This window comes from Phoca vitulina, unplaced genomic scaffold (assembly GCF_004348235.1).
Source record: "Phoca vitulina isolate PV1807 unplaced genomic scaffold, GSC_HSeal_1.0 scaffold2, whole genome shotgun sequence".
Taxonomy (NCBI): Eukaryota; Metazoa; Chordata; class Mammalia; order Carnivora; family Phocidae; genus Phoca; species Phoca vitulina.
This window is the reverse complement of record NW_022589705.1, coordinates 83,735,871-83,761,762: the sequence shown is the minus strand read 5'-3', so window position 1 is coordinate 83,761,762 and position 25,892 is coordinate 83,735,871. Positions and strand designations below refer to the sequence as shown.

Sequence of the window (25,892 nt, the reverse complement as noted above, 5' to 3'; positions counted from 1 at the left end):
TCTCAAGCAGACTCCTCACCCAGTGTGGAACTCAGTGCTGGGCTCCATCTCAGCACCCTGAGATCATGACCCCAGCTGAAACCAAGAGTCAGGTGCTTAACCGACTGAGCCACCCAGGCACCCCTAAAGCTCCTTTAAAAAAAAAGTATACTTGGGGCGCCTGGGTGGCTCAGTCTCGGTTAAGCGTCCAACTCTTGATTTCAACTCAGGTAGTGATCTCTGGGTGGTGAGATGGAGCCCCTCGTCGGGCTCCCTGCTCAGCACAGAGTCTGCTTGTCCCTCTCCCTCTGCTCCTCCCCCAACTCTCTCTGTCTCTCTCGCTCTCATCTTGCTCGCTCTTAAATAAATAAAAAAATAATAGAATCTTGGGGGCGGGAGGAAAGTATCCCAACAACGTTTGTGATAGACACTCCTGCCATCTCATTGCGCAGATATGGAACTCTAGAAAGGCAAGCCAAGGCTGCTCAGCCAGGAAGCGCAGGAGCCGGGTCTGAGGCGTGCAGAGCCGAGCTGCTGACCTCTGGGCTCTCCCACATGGTGAAAGCTGCTTGCGCCGTGCCCTCCATCTTTCTGGGGCATTTACCGCACCAGTTTGGTACCAGATATGTTTTCAAGCTGCAGCAACTGCTTTCTTAGAGGACAAGGGTCAGGGGGATGCTGCAGATTGGGGATGCTGACAGAGCCTCCTCTGTGAGAAAGCTGCGGCAGCAGCTGGGCCAGGGTCATGTGTGGTAGCCCCCATGCTCTGACACCCACTCCCCAGCCCTGTCTCCCTCCCGGGCGAGAAAAGAATTTGGCTCCAAAGCTGACGCCAGACTATGAGCCAGAGACCTGACCTGACCCCCACCTTGGAATCTAGTGGATCTGGGGCCATGGTGGGGGAGGGGCTGTCCCCAAACCGAAGCACGAACCCTGTTATTTTATAATCACACCACAAAACAGACTTGAATGGAAAGTCATGGGATCTGGAATCTTGAAAACCTGGTTCGAGCCTCTACCTTCTCAGTCTCCACATTCCTTGCGCGACTTGCTTACCTACTCCAAACCTCAGGTTCTCATACCTATGAAATAGAGACAGCGCTACTCCCTTGGGTGGTTGTAAGGATTTGGGGAACCAGGAGTTAAATCCACTTTATTTTTGACTGCCTACATCACATGTCTTAAGTTGTTGTGGTTCTCATAATTTCCCCACTCAGAAGAAACAAGGTTAAAAGAGAATAGTAAAAATAGTTAATAATTCAAGTCAGCACATATGGATGCTGATTTTGCTCTTTTTCAGGTGCTTTACCTGCATTAACTCATTAATCTTCATCACAACCCATGATGTTGGTATTATTATTACTCCCATTTTATAGATGCAGAAACGGAGGTTTAAAGAAGTTAGGTATGTTGCTCAAGGTCACCCAGTGTGGGAAGGACCAGCCAACTGAGTCAGAACCTTAGCTTTCTTTTTTTCTTTTTTAAAGATTTTTATTTATTTGAGAGAGAGAGAATGAGAGAGAGCACATGACGGGGGGAGGGTCAGAGGGAGAAGCAGACTCCCTGCTGAGCAAGGAGCCCAATGCAGGACTCAATCCTGGGACTCCAGGATCATGACCTGAGCCGAAGGCAGTTGCTTAACCAACTGAGCCACCCAGGCGCCCCCTTTTTTTTTAAATAAAGATTTTATTTATTTATTTGACAGAGAGAGAGAGAGATAGTGAGAGCAGGAACACAAGCAGGGGGAGTGGGAGAGGGAAAAGCAGGCTTCCTGCTGAGGGGCTTGATCCCAGGACCCTGGGATCATGACCTGAGCCGAAGGCAGATGCTTAATGACTGAGCCACCCAGGCGCCCCAGAACCTTAGCTTTCTGCCATTTATTTATTTCTTTAAGTAAACTCTAGGCCCAATATGGGGCTTGAACTCACAACCCCAAGATCAAGAGTTGCATGCTCTACCGACTGAGCCAGGTGCCCTGCTTTTTGCCATTTAGAATGGAATAGAAAGAACTCAAGAAGACCCCAGTCTCAGGCTTGTGAGTTCGAGCCTCACATTGGGTATAGAGACTACTTAAAAATAAAATCTTAAAAAAAAAAAAAAAAAAGACGACTCAAGTCTGGTTTGCTGAAGTCTTGCTGTGTGAAGATAAGGAAAAGCAGCAGTTAAGATGACAAGTCCAAAGTTTTTTTTTATTTTCATTTCTGAACCTCTCTGCAATGAGGTCACACATATCATCTTCATGGGAGTGCAGTGAAATCACCATGACAACTGCATCTATGTTTTCACCTTTAGCACGAACTATTGTATATGAAAATATTTTTAAATTTATAAAAGGATGTCAATTTAATGTTTTAAATAGGTAACACACCTGACTCAAAATTCAGAAAGCATGAAAAGGCATAAGGTGAAAAGCCTCCTTCTCACCCCCATTCCTGCCATCAGCCTGCCAGTCTTGCTAATTTTTTCAAGGGGAAGGGAAGAACTGATACCTTTTGAAATTAGAAAGCGTGTGCTTAATTTGTTCTGAAGTCATGAGGCATAAAGCCTACCTTACTCTGGTTGATTTCTTCAGGTCAGTCTCTGCCTGATTTCCTGTCCCCTTTGATGCACCATTGCTTCCTGCAGGTGATGGTTGGTCCCTTAGGGAAATGGTTGGTCCCTTCTCCCTCCAAACTTTCCCCTGAGGAATCCCCACCAGTACCCACTATGCTCCTGACCACGTTCCCTCCCCCCTCCAGGCCCAGCTTGCTCCTCATACCCCAGAGTCTGCAGAGCCTGTAAACACTCTCATAGTCTCACCATAGCTGATAGAGTGAAGATAGATCCAGAGGTCACACCTGGGTGGCCTCAGGCCAAATTTTTTTCGGCCTTGCCAAATGATTTCAAGATTGGAAAATTTCACCTGAAATTCCAATTTTCCAGCTTCATTTGAAATACTGGTAGATCCAGAGGTACCTGGGTGGCTCAGTTGGTTAAGCTTCCGACTCTTGATCTCAGCTCAGATCTCAATCTCAGGGTCATGAGTTCAAGCCCCACGTTGGTAGATCCAGCCATACTGAGCCTGGATTCATGCGTGATGAAATCAGCCGGGGCTGAGGAGCAGTTGCCCCCTTTAGAAGGGGTATGTGCTGTCTGGATTGTCCTGGTTCCCACCACTCCCTGCTGGTTAATGTGGCCAGCAGACTGATGGCCTCTCCAGAGATGTCTGCATCATCATCCCTGGAACCTGTGCATACGCCTTGTTAACATGGCATGTGGAAATTGAGGTTGCAGAAGGTCACTAATCAGCTGATCTTAAAACAGGAAGGGTATCATGGATTATTTTGTTGGGTGCAATATAATCACAAGGGTCCTTGGGGCGCCTGGGTGGCTCAGTTGTTAAGCGGCTGCCTTAGGCTCAGGTCATGATTTCAGGGTCCTGGGATCAAGTCCCGCATCGGGCTCCCTGCTCCACAGGGAGGCCTGCTTCTCCCTCTCCCACTCCCCCTGCTTGTGTTCCCTCTCTTGCTGTCTCTCTCTCTCTGTCAAATAAATAAATAAAATAAAATAAAATAAAATAAAATAAAATAAAATAAAATAAACAAGGGTCCTTAAAAGTGAAAGAGGCAAGGAAATGGATCCTTTTCTAGAGCCTCCAGAAGGAAACACTGAACCTGCCAACACCTTGATTTTAGCCCAGTGAGATCTGGGCTTGAGAGAGTGGGGCATAGCTGGTGAGACCTGATGTAAGCACACAAGACACCTAGCTTAAAATTCTCGGTCGGTGGCACCTGTTTATAAGGGATGGGCTTATAGGGTGGATCCCAGGCTGAGGGGAGACATCAGTGCCTGGTTTCCATCCCAGGGTCCAGTGCTCACTGAGAGAGTTGGGCTGAGCAGGTAGGCCTTGGGGGCTGCACATGGTCACCACTCAGAGAGCTGGTGGGGGTCAGCAGCCGGTAGAGGAAACTGATCCTTGACTGAGGACAGGAGTAGAGGGTCAAAGTGGAAAAGCAGGGTGGGGGGGTGCACCTGGGTGGCTCAGTTGGTTAAGCGTCTGCCTTCAGCTCAGGTATGATCCTGGGGTCCTGGGATCGAGTCCCGCATCGGGTTCCCTGCTCAGTGGAGAGTCTGCTTCTCCCTCTCCCTCTCCCTCTGCCCCTTCCCCCGACTTGTGCTCTCTGGCTCTCTCTATCTCTCTGTCAAGTAAATAAATAAAATCTTTAAAAACAAAACAAAACACAAAAAACAAAGTGGAAAAGCAGGGACTGGGCACCGGGCTGGGTGAAAGGGCTGTCGGAGTTAAGCATCTGCCTTCGGCTCAGGTCATGATCCTGGGGTCCTGGGATCGAGCACCGCATCCTGCTCCCTGCTCGGCGGGAAGGCTGCTTCTCCTTCTCCCACTCCCCCTCCTTGTGTTCCTAATCTCACTGTGTCTCTCTCTGTCAAATAAATAAATAGAATCTTCAAAAAAAAAAAGAAAGAAAGAAAGAAAGGGCTGTCGGAGCAGAAGGCGGGAAGATCAGGAGCAGGTCCTCATGTGGGGTGCAAGCTGGGGCAGGGTGCGGGGTTGGTGCTGGTGGGTGTGGGCATGACTGATGGGTCAGAGTTCCTGGGGGGAGCAACAGGATGACTTGCCGAGAAGGAACTCATCAGCCAATTTCTCGTGAGCGATTACTGATGGCTCACAGTGGCTCGCTGTGTCAGACTTGCCCAAGGTATTCATGTTTAACAGTGCATATCATTTTAACATAAAAAGATGAAATTGCATTTAAGGTAGCTGTTTTGGGAAGGAAAACCTCACTGCCACGAGGACGTAAGATGTCACCTGGACAGCCATGTGCGTCACCTGCTCACTAAGCCCGGAACCTCCACAATGTCTCCCATCTTCTAGCCCCCGTGCCCTTAAATGATCCCTAGACTTTTGTTATAATTCTTCCACTTATTTTCTGTGTGTGCTGGGCCAGTGTATTTATTTTCATTATTATTACCTTTTTAGCAACAAGTCATATAATACTTAACATGTGTCAAGCACTGTTCTAAGTGATTTACAAATAATAACTTGCTTAATCATTGTAACAACTGCTGCTAGCTCCATCTTATAGATGGGGGAAAATGAGGCACAGAGAGGTTGAGGAGTTTGCCCAAGACCCCATGAGTGGCTGTACTTTCTGAGCCTCAGTTTTCTCAGCTGTTACACTGAGTTAGCAGATTCCGGTGTCCTCCCCAGAGCAGGGCTTCCCAGCCCTGGCATTATTGACGTTTGCTCTGGGCGCCGTCTTGTGCATTGCAGGATTTTAACGGCATCCTTGGCCTCTACCTGAGAGATGCAGTGGCAAACCCCCTTCCTAAGTTGTGGCAAACACAAGTGTCTTCAGACCTTGCTGAATGTCCCCTGGGGGCAAAATCAACCCTGGTTGAGAATCACCACTCTAAAAGGGTCTGGGGAGGATTAAGCGGGGTCATGCATGTAAAGTGCCTTCACACATCCATTCCCTTCTCTGCCCCTTCTAAACCTATATTCTTTGAATTGCAACTCTTCAGAACCCTCTTTCTCTTTCTGTTCCTTTACTGATCTTGAAGAATGTGCCCCCCTCAATGTGGATTGTGTGCATCAGGGTTTCTTGCAAACCCAAAGCTGGTTCTAGGATCAGACCTACATTGTAGTCCCCTCTGTTCCATTGACGTGCTGTGTGGTCTTGGCTGAAGCCCTTTGCCTCCCTGAGCCTCAGTTTCCCCATGTGTACCCGGAGGGAGTTGACCTAAAAGCTTTCCAAAAGATCTTCTCGCTGCAGAAATCAGTGACTGGGTGATTCATACCAAATACCAACAAATTCCCCCTCACAAAGTCCAAATTCTTCCAGAGACTTAGTCATTCCAGGGTTTGAACTTTCTCGCAAAAACCATCTGAAAAATTCTTCCAGCTTAAAAAAAAAAAAAAAGAGCTATTAAAAGAAAGTAAAAGTTTCAAAACCAAATCCTAGGCAAACAACACCGAAAACAATACACACACACGCACACACACGCTCACAGCACCCAAGGTAACACTGAGAACAGGATATGAAACCTTGCAGGCCGGCACTAAGAAATGATTCACAGGCTTTTCGAGATGCTTCTATTTCAAGGCATGATCCGCCCACTGGATCTGGTGGCTCCAAAAACAAAATAAACCTTAAAGAAGCTGCCGTTTCTTATCTCAACACACAGTTGGCTTAGCCAGCATCCCCAGATTTCAAGGGCTCCAGCCAGAAGACAAGGTTGAGTCCTGTGAATTCCCTTTCTGTTCTGTTTCAAGTCTCAAGCTGCTGGCTTGTTTAAAGAAAGTCTTTTGCATCCACCTTTGGTTGGTTGAGTTTAAAGCAACACCGCCTCAACTGATGTGAGTTCGTAAGTTTAGTTTAGCAAGGCCTCTGTCCTGCTAGATTCCAGTCTGGTCATTCCAACAGCTGTCTCCCACTAAACAATCCTGCCTGGCTTGGGGATCCTGTCTATCAATATTATACTTGCCCCAGGCCAGGAAACATTACTTTTAGCATGCCATCCAAAGTTTCATGCTCTTATGTAAAATAGAAATATAGAAGTACTTATTCACTGAATGAAATGTTTATTGAGTGCTTACTGAGCTAGGCACCAGGGTTGCACTGGGCTAAGAGGAAACCTCGGCCTTCAAGGGGCCTTGTTGAGTAGGAAAGGCACACAAGTTAAATATAGTAGAAACGAATGGAACTATTCCCTACAGGAAATGCCCTGCAGAAAAAGCGATACTAACATTGGAGCAAAATTTAAAGAAATGCAAACACTTGTGATATGGTCAAGTACGTTCTTATCTGTGCTTACGCTTGATTGCTTCTTTTGGATTTAGAACATTTCTTTCACTGGTGCTCCAGTTGCCCCCCCCCCCCCCCAAAAGCCCAGAATGCTGCAGAAAGGGTCTAGCCCAAACCTACTTTTCTTACCAACTGACCCCCTCACAGCCCAATCTTACATCCATGCCATCATTGGTCCAGAGAGTCTTCCTTCCTCCCCTTCTTATCTGTCCTCCAGGGCTGATTCCAAGCCCATTTCCCCCAGGAAGCCTTTGCAGACCTCCTGGCCATGTCCCCACTATTCCTAAATACACAGATCTTGTGCTCTTTTCTTGGCTTTTAGCCTGTCCTGCCTTGTGACCTCTCTTGTATTTCTGTCCTGAACTTTTACCTAACTTGTGAATTAGGAGAAAGAGGATAAGGACTGACATTAAGTGCTTTTGGTGCCAGGTGTCTTGTTGGCCCCTTACCATACATTAAATGCCTGGCTCATAGAAAATGTTCAGTAAATATTCGCTGGCTGAATGCTTGAGTGATTTCACTTAAATACAGTGATAACTGTGAGGCAAATGCTACTAGTATGCCCATTTTACAAATGAGGAACTGAGGCACAGACAGGTTAAAGCCTGCAATTGTGGTCTTTCTGCCTCCAAAACTAAAGTTCAGGCTCATTCTTCAGTTCTGTGTTGCTTTTCTTCAGATACATATTTTTTTTTCCCTAAGAATCTTGTACATGATGTTTTAATAAACTTCTATCGATTGATAGGACGCATACCATGCTCCCTTCTTCATCCCATCCCAGACATTATTACTTGCTCTCTTTTGTGGTTCATAGTCTTTATTTCTATGCTTAGTTTGAAAACCATCCCACTATTACCTGTGTTTATCTGTCTCTCCCACTGGACCATGAATGCAGTCTGTCTGCTGTGCCCATGGCTGGCACACTGTTTGTGCTCGATGAAGGTTTGCTGAACCAGGGTGGTAGTGGTGATGTAGGGTGTTGAATTATGTCTCCCCAAAAGGATATGTCCAAGTTCTAACCCTGGTACCTGCGAATATAACCCTGGTTGGAAATAGGGTATTTACCAATGTAATTAAGGATCTCAAAAGGAGATCATCCTATACTTAGGGTAGGCCCTAAATCCAAGGACTGGTGTCCTTGTCCAAGAAAGGAGCAATCTGAGACACAGAGACACAGAGAGAGGAAGCCCTGGTGAAGACCGAGCAAAGATTGGGGTCACGGAGACAAGAAATTGTGGGCGGCCACTGCAAGCTGGAAGCGAGGATTCTTTCCAGAGCTTCCAGAGGAAACCCACCCTGCTGACACCTTGCTTTTGGACTGCTGGCCTCCAGACCTGTGAGAGAATTTATTTCTATTGTGGTAAGCCACCAACTTTGCGGAGGTTTGGTACAGGGTGTGAGCAGAGGGATGCGAGCAGGGGGATAATGCTGGCTGAGAAATTCAGGGCTTAAGGGAAGCAGCTTCGACTCTGGGGTCTCACCAGCCTGGCTTTGGCACCTACCTATTCTATGGTCTTGATGGATGCTTCTCTGCTCCTCGGAGCCTCGGTTTCTTTCTGTGCAAAATGGAGTCATCGTTATAGCTAACGTCTTTTTTCTTCCATTTTATTTTACTTTTTTATCATGATTAAATATACTCTTTCATATATAGCTAACATCTGTAGAGAATGCCAGGCAGTGCGGTAAGACCTTTCCAGGCATCCTAAGACAGCCTGGGTAACAGGTCAGTAGCACTCATTAAGAAAAGAAACTGGCGGACGCCCGGGTGGCTCAGTCAGTTGAGCGTCTGCTTTTGACTCGGGTCATGATCCCGGGTTCTCGGGATCGAGTCCGGCATTGGGCTCCTTGCTCGGTGGGGAGCCTGCTTCTCCCTCTGCCTGCTAATCCCCCTGCTTGTGCTCACTCTCTCTCTCTCTCTCTGACAAATAAATAAATAAAAATCTTAAAAAAAAAAAGAAAGAAACTGAGTTTGAAATTTACAATCTCACCTTGCCATGTGTGAGGAACTCTCCACGCTGCACTGTTCTGCTTTGAATCTGACAATGTGATCATTCATGAAAAGAGCATCGCCCGAGTCAGACAGAACCAGGTTCAAATCCTGCCTCTGGTGTTCACCTTGGGCAACCTGTCTTGCCCCTCTGAGCCTCGGGTTCAGCATCCGTAAAATGGGTATGGTACCGGTCCCTACTCCCTAACACGGATGTGACAACTGGGAACGCACAGGTAAGGGCAGCGCTGTTCTCGTGCACAGTAGGTCCTTAACGAGAGGAAGGGGCCGCTGCTGCTGAAGATGATGGTTCAGGAGGGGACAATCCAGAGCAGCGAGTGAGTGAGAAAAGACTGCAACAGCTGGTGGCTGATTTTCCCAGAGGGGGCCTGAGGGACAGTGAGGGCCTCTCGGGCAGCTGCTTCCTGGGGTTGTGATGTCACCAGCCCGTCCAGGAGGCCCCGGTACCAGGGCCTGTCACTGCCTCTCAGCTGGCCGGCTCCGCTTCCTGCGCCCTGAGCCTGCCCTTGCCTTCTTTCTCACGACCCTCGACCCTCGGGAGGCAGCTGGACCGCGGCTCAAGGAACAACTCTCATCTGCACATGGGGAGAGCAGGGGCCCCTCGCCACTCCCCAGGGCTCCTGCACCTTGGAGGGACCCTAAAGAGTGACTCTCGTCCAGTGGTTTTCAAACCCGGTTCCTCCAGGCCTTGGGAGCCTGTGGAAGTGCCTCAGGGACCACTGAGGGTGGGGAGGGGGCAACGTGGCGGCAGCAAGGGGTGCACTGAGCAGGCCAGGTTCTCCAGCCACACTCCCCCCACCGGCCCCGGGACAGCCCCACTTTTATCTTGTTTACATATTAGATCTACTTATAAACTTTAATTTCCCAAGAAAAGATTTTACGACAAAAGAAAGTTAAAAAACCTTTGATCCTTTCTGGTGTGTGAATTATATCTCAGTTTATTTATTTATTTATTTTTAATTTTTTTTAAAAAGATTTTATTTATTTATTTGACAGACAGAGACATAGCGAGAGGGAACACAAGCAGGGGGAGTGGGAGAGGGTGAAGCAGGCTTCCCATGGAGCAGGGAGCCCGACGCGGGGCTCGATGTGGGGCTCGATCTCCTGACTCCAGGATCAAGAGCTGAGCCGAAGGCAGCTATTTAAGCGACTGAGCCACCCAGGCGCCCCTATATCTCAGTTTAAAAGAAACCAAAAGGGGTGCCTGGGTGGCTCAGTCATTAAGTGTCTGCCTTCCACTGAGGTCATGGTCCCAGGGTCCTGGAATCGAGCCCCGCGTCGGGCTCCCTGCTCGGCAGGAAGCCTGCTTCTCCCTCTCCCACTCCCCCTGCTTGTGTTCCCTCTCTCGCTGTGTCTCTCTCTGTCAAATAAATAAATAAAATCTTAAAAAAATAAATAAATAAAATAAATAAAAGAAACCAAAAAGCAAACCCTCCAATCTCTTCTGTGCTCTCTGTTTTCTAGATGGGAGAGTGAGGCCAAGTGAGGAGCCGCAACCCCTTCTGGGCCTCCCCGTGATCAGGGCTAGAACTGGGAAGCAGGCCTCCGCCTGCCTCTATGCCATGTGGTACCAGTAGGGGGTGGGGCAGGCGGCCCTGATTGCTGCACCTGACAAGCACCACCTCATCTCTTCAGCTCAGGTGCAAAGTGGGGGCCAACTCAGTGACCCCCACAGGCACGCTTGAGGCTGCCCGTGCAACCATCCTGCTCGAGAGCCTCCATTACCTTCCTCCTGGAAGACAACTCCTGGGAAGATGGAATTTATTAGTTGTTGTTTGAACTAACATTTGTTAAGCACCTACTCTGGGCCAGGCATTGTACTTGGCTTTGGGAATCGAAGAGGGACCAGGATGTCAGACTCCCTCTCTTCTGGAAACTTAACATTTGTATGGTGGAGGCCGATCACAAACAAGTAAGCAAGTAAGTCAATGGGAAAAAGTCAGAGTAAGTTCTATGGTGGAAATAGAAGGGGAGATGAGGTAGAGGCAGAGTGTGCGCGTTTCTAACCGGATCGGGCAGCTGGACAGGCTCCTCTAAAGAAGGAGTATTTGAACGGAGACCTCAAAGAGGTGAGGACCGAGAGGATTCACGCTAAGTGATTCTGCGTGAGTGCCAGAGAGCAGCAGGGATGGAGGAGACGGATTACCTGAGTATCCACCTCAGTACAGTTCGGTTATGACGATAAATATACAAAGGTGATGTTCACATGCTCACGTGTTTGTTGCCCAACCTGTGCTCGCTGATGGAACTAATGCTTCACATTTCATGCACACTTGCAACACGCCGTGTCTTCTTCTAAGCACTTAGATGTGTTGCTCCTTTTAATCTTCCCGCTATCATTTCCACTATTCTACAAATAAGGAAACCGAGGCTCAGAGAGGTGAACTGACTTGCCTGAAGTCACACAGCCAGAAAGTGGTAGAGCTGGAACTTGAATCCAGTTGATCCGGGGTCTATGGTTTTAACCATTGCCCAGCTTTGGCTAATCCACTGTCTGCCCACAGTAGGTGCTCAACTAAATGGATGTCTGCTTGTGTTTGGGGAGAGGGAGCTCTGGCCAGCTGTTTAGCCATTCCAGACCCTTGGCACGACTGCCCTTGAGTGGCACACGAGGTCTTGTGCTTACCTTTCCCTGCCTTGCTCCCACCAACCTTCCAAAATAAATCCCTGATGTCCCAAGCGGGGGGAAAATGAATGTGCTGGCAGGAGTCACGACAGTGTCTGCAATCCTCTATGTGGATTGTGAAACTAGACAAGTTCTGAGACCATGACTCACGAATGTTACGTCAAGAAGGAAATTACAAACAAGTAATCGCTAGGAGCACCATTTCACAGAGCGTCCTTCCCTGGCTGTGTGTCACCCCAGGCCCCTGACCCTATGTTTTAGTCATGGCAGGCATCTGGAATACAGATGGGAGCCCCGCGTCCCTTCCCCCGAGCCCAGGACACCCTCCTCCCAGGTCCTCTCTCTCTGAGAGTTGGGTTTTGCACTGCCCAAGCTGCCCCCTGATCCTTCTGGACTTTTCGAAGATGATGGTGCCTGTCGGGAGGTCTGGGTTCAAATCCTGGCTCAGCCACTTATTACCTGAATGCCTTTGGCAAGTTTCTGGACCTTCAGCATCCTTACTTACTCAGGGACTGACTAGGACAACAGATGCCCACCTCCTAAGGCTTCAAGAGGGCAGCGTCCTTGTGTCTGTGTTCATTGCTATATCCCCAGGGCTTCCAATGGTACCCAACATCAATGATTAAATATTTGCTGAATGAATGAAAGTTCTAGTACAGGACCTGGATATATAGTAGGTGCTTAGTACCTGGTGGCTGTTATTACTAATACCAATTCCTAAGGGAGAGCCTACTGAGCGGCTGACCTCAGAATCCTGTTCAGCCTGTATCTCTCTCAGAATCAGTGAAGATGCTGGTATATCCATTGGTCCTGGATAGTGTGAGTCAGAGTCCCAGAGCCTGGACACCTGGGCTGGTAAGAAGGGGGCTGGGCGGACAAGACCCAGATCTTACAAAATTTAGGAAAAGATTGGGGTACCAAGACACACAGGGATACAGGGATCTTCTTTCTGCAGCAGGGGTGATGGACAGAGAGAGCACCTTGATAAAAATAGGGAAACTGGCCCCTTGCATTAGCCAAGGTTCCAGTAGAAAACAGATGGCTCGCCAGAAGGGGCAACTGGAGAGAGAATTTCATGAAGGGCCTGAATCTCTAAAGGGGTTGGTAGGGTTAAGGGAGGGAGGGGCACCCAGGACCAGCCCCAGCAGGAAACACTGGCCTCTGCTAGCCTGGAGGGGCAAGGGGTGGCTGCAAGAAAGGAACCATGGCCTTAGGCAGAAGAACTCTGTGCAGTCAACCCAGCCAATGGGGAGGAGGGAGCCAGGGCATAGATACCTGACCCATCTTCCTTTCAACACCAGTCTTTTCCTGGTGCTTCTATTCGCCAAACCCACGTGGAACCAGAGAGAAGCCGAGGCCCTTCCCTGGGCGGAGGAGGGAGGACCCCGGTCTGGAGGCGCAATTGTGGAGAACACACAGCAAGCCGGGGCGGGGGGGGGGGGGGGGTTGTTTTGCTTTTGTTTTGCTTCTGTTTTTAGCATGTCTATGGATGGGGGACTTTACATATGGAATTTTATTCTTATGTGTACTACATATATTCTCACAATTGCTCTGGGAGGTGAGGAAACCAAAATTCAGAGAGACAAAGTGAGTTGCCCCGTCTTCTGACCCCAAAACCATGATCGCTCCTTTCCTTCCTTCCTTCCTTCCTTCTTCTTGATGTTTTAATGAAGTCTTTAGACTGAGATGGGAGATAGAGAGATATTTAAATATCTTAAAAGTCAGAGATGCAAAGCACACCCTCACCTGGATGGTCCAGTGTCACCAGAGCTTGGTGGCCCGGTGTGTCTGAGCATGGTGCAGCCCTGTGTAGGCTGAGGAGGGGACGCCCCAAGGCCGACCTCACCCACAGGAGACCCAGCAGCGAAGCTTCAGGAAGCCCATTGCTTGCCAGTGGGCAGGGTCAGCATTATCAATAGATTACTTGGTTATTATAAAAGGATATGATTCAGGAACAGCCAGATGGAAGAGATGTGCAGGGTGAGGTATGTGAGAAGGCACACGGAGCTTCTGTGTCCTCTCCAGGCATGTCCCTCTCCCCAAATCTCCAGCCTGGATGCCCCTCATGTTCTGTCCATGTGACATGATTCTGATGACAGAGCAAACACTGCCTTTCTGGCTGATATGTTCTACTTACCAGGTCTCTCTTGACCGGGTTATGGAAGGAAGTTCAGGGGACAGGGAGGACGGGTGGTGGGAAGATCTTTGGGCATCTTTGGTGCTCACCACACCATTCCAGGGGCCACTGCTGCGGTTTTGAGTCCCATTCATTCTGGGATTCAATAGCTGTGGGAAGGACAAGGCCAGGGGAGCAGGGACTGGGTTGGGAGGGGCATTGCCATGGAGATCAATGAGTAGTTAGCTAATTATTACTTGGCAGTTCCACTCACACATCTTCACAAAGAGGCATCTATAAAGATGATCGGGGCAGCTTTTCCTGTAACCATGAGAAATGGAAATCCTAAATGTTAAACCTTCAGCATTTTGATTGTACCTGGGGCTTAATTCATAGAGGTGAGTGAGAGCCAACACAGTGGGGCCAAGGCTATTGGGGGAAGTTATATTACTTCTAATTCCAAAGAGGACGGGCACACCACACCACACCGGGCCACGCGGGGAAGCACCAGGGTCAGCGAGGAGGCAGAAGGAGTGAGGGGAGAGCAGGGCATAGAACCTTGGTTGTGGTTTCCTTGGAAAGGAATGCGCGAGCTAGGGTGGGCAAGTTTGAGCTTGACTATTGTCAGCAGGCTTTGGGCTATCAGGTTGTCCAGTACCTGGCCCTGGGGTGACGTAGGGCAGGGGGAATATTGGCTTAGTGTGTGAGACTTAGATAAGGTGGTTGGGGGTGTGGGATCCGGATTGGTTGGTTTGTATATGAAAGATGTGTTCTCCAGCAAGTTGTCTACGATCTCTAGGAATTTGCCAGCCCTAGGAGGGGCAGTTTCTCCAGGACTGGAAAGATCTCGCGGTGTCAAAGCATCATAAAATACAGAAAACCAGAAACATGATTAATGCATTTGGGGAATGACTAAAAACGACAGTACATCCATACTTTGGAATACTATGTAAGAGTTAAATAGTCAGGTAGGTCACCGTGTTCTGAACAGATGGCCTCTAAGACATTGGTAAGTAAAGAAAACAAGTTTTGGAACAATACTTATCCATATGATTCCACTGACATGTGGAAAAAAAAACACATACAAAATGAACCTTAAACTTCTGTAAGTCTATATTTGTTTCCGGTGCACAGGAAAATATAGAAATGAATAGACCCCAAACTAGCAGCAATGAGTAGGTCTTTTTTTTTTTTTTAATTTTATTTATTTATTTGACAGAGAGAGAGCACAAGCAGGGGGAGCGGCAGGCAGGGGGAGAAGCAGGCTTCCTGCAGAGCAGGGAGCCTGATGCGGGGCTCGATCCCAGGACCCTGGGATCATGACCTGAGCCGAAGGCAGACGCTTAACGGCTAAGCCACCCAGGTGCCCCAATGAGTAGGTCTTTTTAAAAAAAATTTTATTCATTTGAGAGAGAGAGAGAGCATGAGCAAGGGGAGGGGTAGAGGGGCAAACAGACTCCCCGCTGAGCAGGGAGCCTAATGTGGGGCTCGATCAATGGATATGTGATGAACACAATGATGGGAAAGCATGGAGGCTGGCCGGTGTGGAAGCAGAGGGGATCCCCTCAGCCTGATTAAGCAATCAGGGAGGGCTTCCTGAAGGAGATGAATCCTGAGTTATGTTTTGAAGGCTGGGTGAAAACTAGCTAAATGAAGAAGTGAAGGACAAGTATTCTAATGAGTATACTAACAAAGGGAGCAGTATGTCTGGAAGAACAGTTTTATTTGGGAGCACAAGATTTGAGAGGGAGAAAGGTGAGGGGATGAGGCTGAGAGGAGGGTGGGAGCAGATCTTGAGGGGCCTCATAAGCCCAGCTGAGAGGTGTGATTTACCCCAGAGGGCAATGAGGAGCCTTGGAAGGGCTTTCAGCTTTGCCTAGAGTGGGCCGGGAAGGGAGGCAAGGCAGTGAACAGGACGGGCAAGGATGAGGCTGAGGGTCTGTGGCTCGCCCTCTCCCCCACACCACCCTCCAGCCACACACGGCTTTCTTCCTGAGCTCTACCACAGTGACCTTCAAAGTTGAAGGTGCATCAGAATCACCTGGAAGATTTGTTAAAAACCCAGCTTGCTGGCTGGCTTCTACCCCCAGAAGGGTCTAGTAGATCTGGGGGTGGGTCCCAAGAATTTGTATTTTATTTGTTTGCTTGTTTATTCTTAAGTAATCTCTACACCCAACCTGGGGCTTGAACTCACAACCCAGAGATCAAGAGACACATGCTCTTCTGACTGAGCCAGCCAGGGGCTCCAGAATTTACATTTTTAACTAATTTCCAGGTGATGCTGCTAGTTGGGGGACCCCACCTGGAAAACTCTTAACATTCCTGTCCATTCTCACCTTAAGGCCTTTGCACCTGCTCTTCCATCTCCTTGGGATGCTCTCCCTTAGATCTTTGTCACCTCCTCAGAGAAGCCTTCCTTGACCCCTCGGGGCAGAGTAGCCATTCAGTTACCATCTTCTTGCCTGTTTTGTTTTCTTTACAGCACTGGTCACATTTAGAAATTATCTTGTTACTATATTTGTTGACTTCTTTATTTGTTGTCTGTTTGCCTCTATTAGAATGTAAGCTCGGGATGCGGAGATCTATCTCTGGGGGCCTAGGACAGTGCTTGGCATACAGCAGATACGCAGGAAATTGTTTATTAAATTAAAAGCGGGTAGGGTGGGCTTCTGCAACCCGGGGAATCTGCGGGGGCTGGGTTTTCTGGCGGTGGAGGCCCTGATGATGGGCACCAGAACAGAAAGCTGTTCGGATATTGAACTGAACGGTTGACATAGGTTAGAAAAAGTCATCCTCTTTTGGGGGAAGGGACAGGGTGGGGTGAGACAGAGTTTAAAATAGGTGACCTTTCAAGCAGATGTGGGAGGAAGGAAGGGCCCACTGACATCACAGCTGAGAGGCCCAGAGCTCCGTTGTGGTCCAGGGGCCAGGGCCGCCAGAGCAGGCCCCCAGCCTGAGTCACTCCCACCTGTAGGGCAGGAGACCAGGCCAAGCCTGGGGGTGGGGGTGGGAGTGTGGGCCTGGGGGAGTGCAGTTGGGGGTGCCTGCTGCTGCCCAACCTGGGTCCTCCTTCTTTCTTTCCTCCGCCCTCCCGATCACTTACCCACTGCATTGTGGAGACCTGGGTAAGACACAGGCCCTCAGTTTCCTCATCTGGGAAGTTGGGGCAGGGAGGAAGGTTCCAGGCCAGGCTTCTCTGCATGCCACAGTTGACCTCACCCCAGCTATTCACCTCCACTCACTTCACTCAGCTGTGCCTGAAGTTCTGGAACCAGTCCTGCCTTAGGCCTCTGTTCAGGCTCTTTGTCTGCTACCCTCTACATGCACGTGCGTGCACGCGTGCGCACACACACGCATGGCCCTCTTCTCCTAATGATGCTCTCCATCCTCCAGGTTCAAGGCGCTGGGTACAGGCAGGACAACAGCATGGGCTTTCGAGCCTGACAAAGCTGGTCCCAGACCAGGCTGTCCCCGATTCCCTGGTGAATTTTCACTCTTCTGACCTCAACTTTCCTTCCGATAGAGTGGGTACATCTACCGCTTCTTGGCCTCTTGGCTAAGATCAAGTGTAGAGTGGGTATATCTACCTTCTAGATTGTGGTGAAGATTAAAAAAAAAAAAAGCCAATTATGAAAGTGGGTTTCTTTTGCCCCTTTTTTCCGTGTTTTTTTTTTTTTATTGTGGCAAAATACACAAACATAAGATGTACCGTCTTAACCATTTTTCAGTGCACAGCTTGGTGGTATTCAAGACATTCATAGTGTGCAGCTCTCACCACCATCCATCTCCAAACCTTTTCATCTGGTGAAACTGAAACTCTGTCCCCGCCCCCCTCCCCCACAGCCCCTGGCACCCTCCATTTGACTGTCTTTTTCTTTTTTTTTTAATTTAAAAAAAATTTTTTAGAAGATTTTATTTATTTATTTGACAGAGAGAGAGACAGTGAGAGAGGGAACACGAGCAGGGGGAGTGGGAGAGAGAGAAGCAGGCTTCCCGCGGAGCAGAGAGCCCGATGCGGGGCTCGATCCCAGGACCCCGGGATCACGACGGGAACTGAAGGCAGTCATTTAACGACTGAGCCACCCAGGCGCCCCTTCCTTTTTTTTTTTTAAAGATTTTATTTTTAAGTCATCTCTACACCCAACGCCCCTCCATTCGACTTTTTAGCTCTCTGAATCGGACTACCCTAAGTACCCCTTGTAAGTGGGATCACACTGGGACACCTGCCTGGTCCGGTCAGAGGAGCATGCAACGCTTGACCTCGAGGATGTGAGTTCGAGCTCCACGTTGGGTAGAGAGATGACTTAAAAATAAAATCTTTTTTTTTTTTTTTTTTAAAGATTTTATTTATTTATTTGACAGAGAGAGAGATAGCGAGAGCAGGAACACAAGCAGGGGAGTGGGAGAGGGAGAAGCAGGCTTCCCCCCGAACAGGGAGCCCGATGTGGGACTCGATCCCAGGACCCTGGGATCATGACCTGAGCCGAAGGCAGACGCTTAACGACTGAGCCACCCAGGCACCCTAAAAATAAAATCTTAAAAAAAAAAAAAGTAAGTGGGATCACACGGTATTTGTCTTTTTGTGACTGACTTGTTTCACTCAGTGTTACATCCTCAAGGTTCATCCATGTTGTAGCAAGTCAGAATTTCTCTCCTTTTTAAGGTTGAATAATATTTCATTGTACGCATATATCACATTTTGTTTATCCATTCATCCATTGATGGACATTTGGGTTGCTTCCATGTTTTAGGTATTGTGAGTAATGCTGCTATAAACACTGGTGTAAAAATATCTGTTTGGGACGCTGCTTTCAATTCTTTCAGGCATACACCCAGAAGTGGAATTGCTAAGTCATATGGTAGTTGAATTTTTAATTTTTTGAAGAATTGCCAGCACAATGGTTGTACCCCTTTACATTTACCAACAGGTTCCTTTGCCTTTTTCCCCTCCCCTAGTTCCAACTACCGCTGCCCTGCAGTCTTTCAAAATTTCTTAACATGATGAATTCCAGTAGCACTGACAGTCCTTGGGCTAGACCACCATAAAGCCCTTGACCCCAGCCTGGCTGAAAGCAGAGACCCTTTCACAGGCCACCAACTCCACCCCAGCCTCTGGCTCAGAGCTGGTAGTGGAGAAGGAAGGTCTACCAAACACCAGCTATGCACCAAGGGCCCCGCTAGGTACTTCACACGCATCAGCCCCTTCTTCCTCATCACTGTGCAGCCATGTTAGCGTGCCCACTAGGAGAGCGAGCCTTGGGAAGTGTCCTGACTTGCCCAAGCAGGGATTAGTGAGCAATGAGGCTGGAGAAGTGGGAAGGGCTCAGTGTACGAAGGTTCTTGAATACATTTTATCTTGAGGGCAATAGGGAGCCACTGCAGGTTTTAGACAGGGAGGCAGCATGATCAGACGTGGGCTGAAAGCTGAGCAGGGTTAAGATAGGTAGAGAGGAAAAGAGAAGGATTATCGTGTTATTTCTGCTTCCCAGAGCGGTAAGAAGGGAGGCTTTACCTTGGTCAAGAGGGAAGGTGATGCAGGCAGGGAGGATGGGAACAGAGTTGGCACATGTGATCTAGAATGAGCCATTTGAGCTGGAAGGGGGAGGGGGGAGCTTGAGGTGATTTCACGATGCCTGATGCAGGGGCTGTGTTGTCTTAGGCAACTTACTGTGGTTCTCTGAACCTCAAGTTCCTCATCAGTAGAACAGGCTTAATCACAGTACAACCTCCTGGCTAGCTGTGGGAGCTCAGTGAGATCACCAATACATGCAAAGCCCTTACTGAGGCCAGCCTGGCACAAAGTGCTCGAGAACCCCCGAGAGTTGTGGGAAGTGAGGCATCGCCACTATTTTCATTATAACCCTCACTGCTTCGGGGCAGCCTCCCAGGTAGGCGGCGGTCTTCAACCCCCAGGAGCGTTCCTGAGCCCAGCTTATTTCCGGTGGGCTCTGGTGGATGACATTTCTCTGCTTCCTGGTGGGGTGGGTGGGAATGGCAGCCACGCATGCAGGTGCCACCTCCCTGCCCGCCCCCCCCTTCCCCTCCCCTGCTCCTGCTCTCTGCCCCGGGTCTATTTCCAGCAGCGTGGCTGCCTGAGGCCAGCGCCAGGTGTGGGTGGTGAGTCAGAGCCAGGCTGAGCAGACATGGTGGCCCTGGGGGCCTAAAGCTGTCACAGCCTCCCTCCCTGGGCCTTTCCCAGCAGCCCTCCGGGCACTTTAATGCGGGGGGGGGGGGGGGGGGGGGGGCCCCCCAACAAAAAGGGGGCCCGCGGGGGGGCCCCCCCCCCCCGCGCCCCCCCCCCCCCCCCCCCCGCGGGCCTGGGGGGGGGGGGGGGGGGGGGGGGAGGCTAGACCAGTACCAAAAGGTCGCTCATCGGTGTTACAGAGCCCCAACGTGCCCCAAATCTACCTCTCCCCTGGCTAGCGGTGGGGGCAGGGGCCCCGTCCTGTTCAGCTCCACGGTCCAGACTTGGCACGTGGCACGTGTGCAAAAGGGTTCACTGACTGAATGAGCCAACCTTTGCCCAAGATTTGCTTTTGTGAGGACAGAGCATAGGTTCTGGAGACAGACAGACAGAGTTTATACGACCCTGGGCAGGTGGATTTGCCTCTCGGAGCCTCAGTTTGCTCATCTGTGAAATCAGGATAACGATGCGTACCTTGTAAAGGACCATCGTGAGGTGTAAACGAGGCCCCCTCAGAGAACTGTCTACCAGGGCGAGATCTAGAATAACATCGGCCACATTTGGTTACAAGTATGTTGCTGTATCTGCTCCTCCCTGGATGGTGAGCGACTCCTGGGTCCGGGCTGGGTCTCACTCCCTTTTGCTGTCCCCTGCCAGGCCCTGGGCCGAGCACAGAGCCAGTGTCCCATCCGTGTTTGTTGCATGACTGACTGACTCCATCCAAGACGGGAGCCTGTGGGACTGAATGGTGGTACCTGTAGGCCACAGCAGGCCGCAGGCCCCCTGAGCGCTCACTGTTTCTGAGGCACCTGTATGCCAAGAGATTTTGCAGCTTATTTCATCAAATTCTCGCAGTGCTATACAAGCAGGTCCTGTTACTCTCCCCATTTTACAGATGGGGAAACTGAGGTTCGGGGATGTTAAGTCACTTATGGTCACACGTTGACCTAGAAGAGGAGCTGAGACCGGATACGGGTCTGCTGGCCTGAGGATGCTCTCCACGGTCCCGGAAGAGGGAGTTGGAAGGCACGACCAGAGGATCTCCCTGCTGGTCTGTGCTGCCTTGGGGTGGCCTGATCTCGGGTCTCTGATGGTCTGTCTGCATGTCTGTGCGCCCCCACCAGTACCGAGGACTCTGAGAGCTGGGACTGTGACTCCAGGGCTCAGCCCGGGCTGTGGCATGCAGCGGGGGCTCAGTGGGAGTTCCCTGGGCGAATGAGTGGTCTTCGGCCTTCTCTGTTGACTGGGGCCCGCACTGTTGAGATGGCACAGACCACTCCACTCGAAGGCGCTGAATGTCCGGGCACCCATCCAACCCAACGGCAGGTGCACGAGCAGGATCACTACCCCCAGCTGAGCTGGCTTCTTAGGGTCAGTACTGTCCTGCATTTCAGAGTCTCTGTGTCCAGCCCCAGATCAGCTCTCCCTCCCTCTGCCTCCTGGGACTTTGGAGCTCCTCTCCCCGACTCATGCCCCGCTCTCACGCCTGGCCAAGCAGGGACTTGCTGTCAAGGTCACCGAAGCGGCTCTGTGTCAGGTAGGCTGGGCCTTTTACGTAATTGCTTTGAGTCTCTGAGCCTGTAGTTGTTGCTACGCCCCAGCTTCCAGCACAGTGCCAGACGCATAATAGGTGCTCAATAAATATCTGAATGACTGTCTTCGGGCTCACTGAATCTGCAGGTCTATTGATCTCTCTGCTGGTAAAACTCTGGACTGATGTGTGTGTGTGACCTTGGCATTTCTGGGCCTCGGTTTTCCCATCTTTGAAATGGGTAGGTTTGGTGGCCCCAGCCCTGTCCACTCCAGTGTCCACTGCAGTGTGCTGGACAAACAGCGGACATTCCCATGTACGGCCTCCCCCTTACCGTGCATACCTAGATTTTGATGGACCTCACAAATGATTGTGGGGGAAGCAAAGTCCTATCGTGATCTGTGGTCACCACAATTATTGACCTGGGAGCTAGTCCCTCAGTAGGGGCTGGGGCTTTACAATCCTCAGTGCAGGAGCAAGAATCCTTCTGTTCTCTTTGAGGAAGCAGAATGCAGAGCATAGGGTGTGAATGACATCATTACAGGACTCAGTTGTTCAGCTCTTGATCTACTTAACAACTATTTATGGAGCATCTTCGAAGCACCTGCCCCTTGGGGCTACAACAACGAACAAGAAGTTCTTTTAGAGCTCACATTCTGGTGGGAGAGACAGGGAATACAAAAATAAGGATGCATAGTAGGTGAGAAGATGTTTTATTCTGATAAGTGTGCCACCAACAAAGTCCACAGGGTGCTGGGTTAGAGGGGCAAGGGAATGGGGGTTACTTTAGCAAGGGGTGGAGGTCAAAGCGGGTCCCCAAAGCTTCATGGAAGAGCTTTGGGGGCTGCCAACTAGAGGATGAGAAGGTGCTGACCTTGCAAAAAGTAGAGGGAAGAGCATGGCAGGCAGAAAAAACAGTATGTGCAAAAATTGTGAAGGGGAAAGGGATCATTGTGGATGTTTTTTGTTTTTTTTTTAAAAGACTTTATCTATTTGACAGAGAGAGACACAGCGAGAAAGGGAACACAGGCAGGGGGAGTGGGAGAGGGAGAAGCAGGCCGAGCAGGGAGCCGGATGCGGGGCTCGATCCCAGGACCCTGGGATCATGACCTGAGCCGAAGGCAGACGCTTAACGACAGAGCCACCCAGGCACCCCTGTTTTTTGTATTTTTAAAAAAGAAAATCAGGGGCGCTTGTTTGGCTCTATCGGAAGAATGTACGACTTGATCTCCAGGTTCTAAGTTTGAGCCCCGCATTGGATGTAGAAATTCCTTTAAAAAAAAACTGCCATTCTTTAGTTATTAGTAGTGCCAGATTAATTTCTTTATTCGACAGACAAGCCCCTACTGGGTAGCCAGCCCTGCGCTAGGCCCTAGGGACAAACAGAGCTGCATGAAAGCGACATTCTTGTCACACATCCTGGACCTGGCACCCCACGGAGATGAGCTGGTCTGATGTTTGCGAAGGGCTCCCAGCTTGGATCCTTGGGGAATCCAAATAAACCCCACAGGTTCTTGCATCCCAGGCCTCCCGGCAGCCAGCAGCCCCAGGCCCCCATAGGAGAGAGGCTTCTGTTTCCTGCCTCTCCCTCCCCCACCCACCTGGGCACAGAGGGTCTTTCATCCATTGTTACTGCTTCCTGCCCATCCATCTCCAGCTGCTGGTCGGAACCCTGTAGATTTACACTGACAAGCGGATGCTTTTACCAAGACCCTCGAGGGGGATAGGGAGGGGAGCGGCCTGGGGTGAGGGGGGACGATGGGGGAGGGAGGGCTAGTGCTTTGTGACAAGGAAGAGTTTCCTGCCCTGAAGAGGTGTTAGACCCTGAGGGCTGAGAGGAAGGGAAGCAAGCCTCTGTCCCCCAAAGCTCCCCCCTGCTGGGAGAGGGCGTGATTAATGACCCCTGACTTGGCAGGGCCCCCGTGCCCCTTGGACTGGGTTTGGGTTCAGCCACATCTTCCCTGGCCCCATTTCTGATGCATAAAGTGAGCACTGGACTTGGAGGCAGGAGACCTGGGCTTAGGTTCCATCTCCGCTAACTCTTCGCTGGGTGATTTCTTAGCCTCCTTGGGCCTCAGTTTCCTCATCTGACAGGCAGGTCTAATAATCCATGCCCAGCAGCGTTGTGACCCATGAACGTGATCTTGTAGGACAGATGGTTGCAAAATGCCAAAATATGAAACATGTTTTCTCCCCTGGGCTCCCTTATCCAAAGTGGGAGGTTACAAACTAGCTCCTGTTAAGACGGGCTTGATTGAGCACCTACTGTGTGCTCGCTACTGTGCTGAAGGTAAGCAGCAATGAGACTCAGTTCTGGTTCTCAGTGGAGACAGACAAAAGCAAACAGACACGCATCACGTGACGGGCTGAAGTGTTTGTGTGTACCTGCCGAGAGTGTGGCTCTGGAACCAGCCAGCTTGGTCTGTGTCCCAGTTCTGTCATTCACTGGCTGTGTGGCTATAGGCAAGTCCCTTAACCTCTCTGTGCCTCAATTTCCTAAATATGTAAAATGGGGGCCAATAATTACCCACCAAGTAAGACTGTTGTCAGGATTAAATTATTTGATACTTGTAAAGCATTCAGAATAGTACATGTTATAGAATATGCCTTAGTAAACACAAATTACTATTATTATAGGGTCTGCGTTTCGCCCAGAACGACAGGAGTCTGGTCCCTGAGCTAGAGCTGCGGTAGCCAAGCCTGAAGGAAGCCGATGCTGAGCGGACACCTGGCTGGGCACCAGTTCTCCATGGCTGGCTGTGTCTGTCTCTCCTGGGACAGTGTGGGATCATGCACCTGCGGTCCGGCCAAAGCTGCCATTTGCATGAAACTGGAGCACGTCCCGAACCCCGAGGTGCCAGAGCTTCTCAAGGAGAGTGGCAGCCACGTGGTCCTACCAGGCAGTGAGATGTGGAAACGTGGCCACGGTGAGCTCTCGCTCCGGGGCACTGAGCCCGTGGCAAGGGCACCAGCCGGTCCAGACCACACTGTCGGAGGGGCTGGCTGGGCCACTCACGTGCTGGCCACATAGGCACAGACCCCTGCCTAGTGGACGGAGAATCCTCAGCTGGACACCAGTCCCCCTCTGCCTGGGTGGGAGCAAGAACCCTCCAGAAACCCCCTGAGCCCCAGAGAGAGGGAGGACCAGGATCAGAATGCTTTGGGTGAGAATAAACTACTGGGACCTTCTTCCCCTCAGTATAGTCCAGGATTTGTAAGGGACCAAGACCCCTGGGCCCCATTCTACTCACATATACATGGTCTCTGGACCATGTGACTCATTTCAGATCAAAGCTAACCCAGGAAAGAGCAGAATCACTGACCACCGCTCTTGTCCTGGACGATCAGGAAATGCTGTGGCGGTTTCTTGACTAAGGAACCACCTGACCTAATGAGTTGGAAATAATCCTATGCATTAATTAAAAGAAATAGAGTTGTTATTACTACAGGTGCTGATGAAGTCAACACAGAGTGGGGAGAGGGTGGCCTAGGGGACCTCCAACCTAGCCAGTGGTGGAGTCCAAGAAGACTGGGAAGAAAAGCTGAGCCTTATGTGGTGAATATGAATGAACCAGCAACAGGGAGGGCCCTCCTGGCAGAGGGCACCAGCGTGAGCAAAGGTCTGGAGGTGAGAAACAGCGCTGGATACTCCAGGGGATGCAAGGGAAGACCCAGATGAGCCACAGGGGCCCATGAGGCAGAGCTGGAACTCGGGTCCTCTCAGCCACGTTAAGCTGTGGGATCACAAGCCTGTAGACAATGAGAGGGTTGTAAGCCGTGGATGGACAGATCCAATTTTGAGTTTTGCCAGCCACCCTGGTTGAAGTATAGGGGATGGACTGGAAGGGTGGGGCCAGAAGACAGTGAGATTTCACAGGAGGCTGTGAGTAGTAAAAGGGAGGGAAGGTTTCCTGCCCCTCAGTGTTGTTTTATTTTATTTTTTTAAAGATTTTATTTATTTATTTGACAGAGAGAGAGAGAGAGCACAAGTAGGCAGAGTGGCAGGCAGATGGAGAGGGAGAAGCAGGCTCTCCGCTGAGCAGGGAGCCAGATGTGGGGCTCGATTCCAAGACCCCAGGATCATGACCTGAGCCGAAGGCAGCCGCTTAACTGACTGAGCCACCCAGGTGCCCCCCTCGGTGTTGTTTTAAAGGGAAGTGACAATATTACTCATAAAGGACCTAGCACAGTGCCTGGCACATGTACTCACAGCTTGCAGTAAACATAGCTAATGCTCAGGGGTCTGGACTAGGGCAGTGGTGGTAGGGATGGAGTAGGGGACTGGCTTGAGAAACACTGAGAAAGGCAAATCTGTAGAAATCATTGACTGATGAGATATGGGGGTGAGAGAAAAGGAGTCAGAGAATTCCTTCAATATTTATGAAGCACCCACCAGGTCCATGAGCCTTCTTCATGCATCCACCAACTTTTTGTTGAGCACCTACTCCATGCCAGGCACCTTCCTAGGGGCTGGGGTTATAAAACAAAGCAGAACTGGTCTCTGGTCCCCTGGAGCTCACTGATCAGACTCCATGAACAATGGAAGGACTAACGACCTGCTTTTGTCAGATGGCGAGAGACTCCTAGACCCTCTGGAGCTGCCTTCCAGTAGAGTCTCTTGGTGATCTGCAAATTTCTCAAA

General features: G+C 50.1%; 1 pseudogene; it reads left to right on the top strand.

Moving 5' to 3' along the window:
• Window positions 1-17,071: 17,071 nt before the first annotated feature.
• On the top strand, window positions 17,072-17,242 carry LOC116627251 (annotated as a pseudogene).
• The last annotated feature ends 8,650 nt before the right edge of the window (window positions 17,243-25,892 follow it).